Below are 4995 nucleotides of genomic sequence, written 5' to 3'. Positions count from 1 at the left end.
TCTTTCCAAGCACATCATGAATCTAAACTTATTTTATGCTAATTCTTCCTAAATCAAAAGATTCGATCCAAAACATATTTGTGCATCAATCTTAAAATCCACATAACTTTCTTGTTTCTCAACGAAATTCAATGGAACAAAGCGCAGATTACTCCACATCCAAAGATCTATCTAAAGCATGCATCAATTTCATGAATTATACAAGTCGAAAACTGACCTTGTTGGAATTGCAGTTATGAATTTGAGGTTTTCTGGCCTTGTGGTGCTGAAACAGATGATCTTCAAGGCTTGTATGAGTGAATGAAGCAAGGCTTTGATGTTAATTGTGCACGATCTTGTTCAATTCCACATTTGCCATTGATGAAGCTCACTTTGACAGTTCCAAATTCAGCTTGAAAACCTTGTGATCTTGCTTCCAACAGCCTCAATAATGCACATGGATGAAGGATTGATGAAGATCTTGGCAAGGTTTATGAAGAAAATTGCAGAAAAAGTGAGAGAGAAAAGATGAAAAGTTTTGGATCTAGATCTCAATTTCCAAATTCTGTTATGATTAGCAATGAAACAGTTATGATTTAGCTTTTATATGTGTTGTTAAACATGTTGCTAATCATGTTTAGTGTAATTGCAAAGGTTTAAGGGAAATCAAGTTTTATGCTAAATTGCAAATTGGCCAATTCACCCTTACATGTGCAAACCAATGTAACAGTGCCAAATTCACTTGGAGCAAGTTTAAAAACTTGTTTTAAGGCCAAGGCAATTGGAATTAAGTGAATGCCATGCTTATTTTTCAAATTCACCTTTTTCCCTCCAAATTCAAATTAAGTTCAAGTGAAAAATGCACTTTTTGTGTGATGAGTATTAATGAAATGTGATGCATGAATTGAATAGAGGGGATCAAAAGAAAATTGCTCCAAAAAGAACCACATGATTTGGCCATTTGGTTCAAAAGTTATGCACTTTTGAAATTCAACTTTTCTTGACAATGATTGATCCATAACTTGCCAACCACAAATGAGAAATTCATGTTCTTGGACTTTTGGGAAAGGTGAGAGCAAGATATACAACTTTCATGTTGGACAAAATTTCATTTGAAGCATTTTTGGACATGTAATTTTGAGGAGAAAACCTTTCCATTTTTGGCAATTTTGAATTACAAGTCACTTTCTATTTTTGGAAAGTTTTCATCTGACTTTATTTTCTTCATTCTTGATGTTTGAAATGTCAAATGAAACTTGTTTGGACATGAATGAAGTGTCTCTAACCCTCTCCCACCTCCAAATCCAACAGTTGACCTTTGGTTGACTTTTGTTGACTGATAGATGAACTGGCCATGCATTGATGAACTTGAGCTTCAAACTCCTGATGAAATGGCTCAAACATGAAACCCTAGCTTCCATAAGCTCAATATAACTATATGATGATCTCCCATCTCAATGAAGACCTCATCTCCTTAACAAGCCCTGATTGGCACAATGCAGATGATTAGGGTTGACCAGAGGTCAAAACCCTAATCTCAAGGAACTGATCATGAACAATGAATCTCTTGGTGATGACAAGACCATGATGATGATGTACCACTTCAACCAAGATAATGATCCACCTCCTTGAGGAACCAAGAAACCCTAATTTGAAGCACAAACCCTCAGATGGTTAGTGATCCATTCATAAAACCCTCAGGCTTGAATATGTTAACCTCTTTATCTTCTGATCAAGACCTAGGAGGATGGCTTGCTTGGTGTGGCCATATGATGTGCAAATATGCAATGCCTAATGACCTAAAAATGAAATGCAATATGCTAAGCTAGTCCCAAGAGAGGAGGGCAAATTTTGAGGTGTTACAAAACCTCAATGCAAAGAGATCAATAAATATATGGTTCACATTGGTTCTAGAGATCATATATGGGTCCTCATGAGCTTCATTTATCATTTCGATCAAGAATTCATCAAGACTTTGAAGCTTGTTTGCCTTGGAAGCCCTAATTCATCTGGGTATCTTGTGTGACTTCCTCAGTAAGTTTCTTCCAAATTTGATCAAGTATATCAATGGATACTTCATTATGCATCATATTATGCATATATGACCCTCCATGAGTTCAAAAGATCAAGATAACTTCAAGTTTGCAAGTTGGTTCATGGTGGTTGACCAGAGAAAGTCAACTAGTCAAAACTGGGGTTCACTAGACCCTATCTCCTACAAATTTTGTCATATGAAAATGATTCCAAGCGAAACTTTACTCTTTATGACATTCCAAACAAATTTCATGATGAGTTAAAGAGATAGTTTTTCTTGTAAAGTCATTTCTTATGGTAAATGATTATAGGTCATTTTGTCTATGCCCTAGTTAGGAGGTTAACTACCAAGGACCATAACTTGCTCAATTATTATGATATGAAGGCCATCCAAGTTTCATGATCAATTTCAAGATTTCCTTTCCAACTTTTATTCTTTGAGAAACTTCAAATTCAACATTCAAGGCCATGCGCCAAGAGGAAACATTATAGGTCATTTTGGGCCATTACCATTGAACAAACAATTTTCTTCAATTTCTAAAATGCATAACTCCCTCATGCCAAATCCAAATGAGGTCAAATGTGTGACCAAATTGAATAGGATTTAAAGAGATACAACTTTTGTGAAGGAAATTTTTCCATTTGAAGCTCATGGCAAAATTTATTCAAGGTGGAAGAAGTGAACATTTGACTTGGTACTTAGAAATATTTCAATTATGTTTGATTTTCCAAACTTCAACCTCAAAATTCATCATGATCCATGCTTCAAATGGAAAAGTGTTAAACATGAAAGTTGTTCCCCTTGATGTCATATTTCCAAAAAGTCCAAAATCACTTCATTCATCCAAGGTTTGAATGACTTGCGCATGGTTATTCTTCATGGTTCCATTTGGATGAATCTCATTACCACTTTTCAATTTCAAATGCTTGGCTTCATGTTTCACTTTCAGCATTGCTCACGATCATTTTTGGACTAAATTACATCATCTCATAGGCCTATCACACGCCCATGCAAGCATGCATCTCACCTTTCCAATTTTGGCCAATTTTTGAAGTGTGCAAAAAGTAATGAGCAAGCCAATAAATACAAGTGCCTTGAGCTCAGAAATGGATCCCTATTGCCCAAGCTTCATCCCCATTCTCTCCCAAACCCCATTTAAAGGATAATCTTGAAGTTTTCTTGAGAAACCGAGTTTCAATTTTCATTCTATTTTTGAATTGAAACTCTAAGAGTCCAAGCTTTTTAACCATCCAAATCATCTTCTGCAAGCTTTTAGAGTCATGCCAAGCCAAATTGGAAGCAAGATCAAGCCAATTTGAAGCTCCTCGAAGGTGAAGTTTCAGAAACTTTTCTTCGTCGATTCTCTCTTATTTCTCATCCATTTTGATTGATTGTTAGTTTGCTGAAGTCAGACCAATGTAGTCAGACCAATGTAGGCAATAAGATTGAGTTGCTTTGAGGTCAAATCGAAGCAACTCAGATCATGAACCTTAAAATTCAAATCCATGTATCTTTTAATATACTTGGAATTGGAAGAAATGGAGGTCAGATTCGTGCTCTTGAGCATTTTTCCTTCAAAAACATGTACTCACTTTCAATTATTCATTTGGTTGAGGGTGGACCAGTCCGGTGAGGTCCACTGGAGAAGATGACTAGAGCTAGGGCTCCAGTGGCGCGTTGGCAAGGTCCAAGCCATCTGATCATGTATCCACGTTTTAATCTCAGTCTTCCATCTTGATTACCACTTGTGTTGCGCGTTTGACTCAGGTGTTTGGTGCACTCTAGCGCGTGGCCATCAGATTTTCCACCTCAATTAATGAGGGAGATCTGATGGCCCTTGTTTTTTTGAATTTCTTTTTATTTTCTGATTTTTTATTTAATCCCTTTATTTTGTTTAATTCATATTAATTTCATTTTTAATCCAAAAAATATAGGACTTTCACCAAAAATCTTTAAATATTTTTCTCTTCCATATTCGTAATTAAAATCAATTTTTGAATTAATTTTGATATTTTTCATGAATTAAATGTTTTTATGCATATTTTTAATTGTTTAAAAATACTGCTGACTTTTCAAAAATAGTGATTTTTTTTCTAAGGTCCTTTGACTTAGGATAAATCCCTTGGCCATTTATTTGGTGTTTTGAAGGGATTTTAGGTTTTGACCAAATTAAAATGTATTTTAATTCATTTTAAAATTGTTTTTTAATTGATTAAATGCTTGAAAATATTGTTGAGACATTTTTAGGGCCTTGTGATGTTTGACTTTCTGTTTGGGCATTGGTCAAGGTTGATTTGATTTTTTTTTGGATCAAAACCATTGGATTTAGGGGATTGATGAAATGTACATTTCATCTCCCAAAATGAATGGATGGTTTTTATTTGATGAAAGTCCTCCCATGATCAATTTGTGTTTCTATCTTCCCCTCCCTCTTCCTCTTCATCCCTATTCTTCCCCCATTCCATCATTTGAAAAATGAAATCTCTAATGTCTAATGGCTAATTGATTCATCAATGACCTTGTGTCAGATGAATCAATATAAGTATGACTGAGATAGGTCACTCCCTCTTGACTGTTCTTTTAGTATGTGGTATGTTTTAGGAGGTTGGTTCTTCATACCAAATCTTTAACAGGCATAACATCCTTCATGGTATTGTGTGGAAACTTGACCTTTTTTCCTTACTATGGAAGATGTCTTGGTTTAAGGATCCATGCTTGTGAATGGATGGTTGAGTGTTCTCCAAAGAATGACTTAATCAATTAAAAAATCAAAACACTACTAATATTCAGTTAATCTTGACTAACATTTGACTAACTATTGTTAATATTGTTTTACTTTCAAGTCATTTACTTTATGCAATTTAATTTTTAGTCATTTATCATTCATTGACATTTTACATTTCATTTAACTTGTTTATGTTTATGTCATTTTCACTTTGCTCATTTGAGCCATATCTTGTGATTGCATATATATTTTGTTT

This window comes from Lathyrus oleraceus, chromosome 7 (assembly GCF_024323335.1).
Source record: "Lathyrus oleraceus cultivar Zhongwan6 chromosome 7, CAAS_Psat_ZW6_1.0, whole genome shotgun sequence".
In the NCBI taxonomy this organism is placed as follows: Eukaryota; Viridiplantae; Streptophyta; class Magnoliopsida; order Fabales; family Fabaceae; genus Lathyrus; species Lathyrus oleraceus.
Note: the sequence above shows the minus strand (reverse complement) of the source record.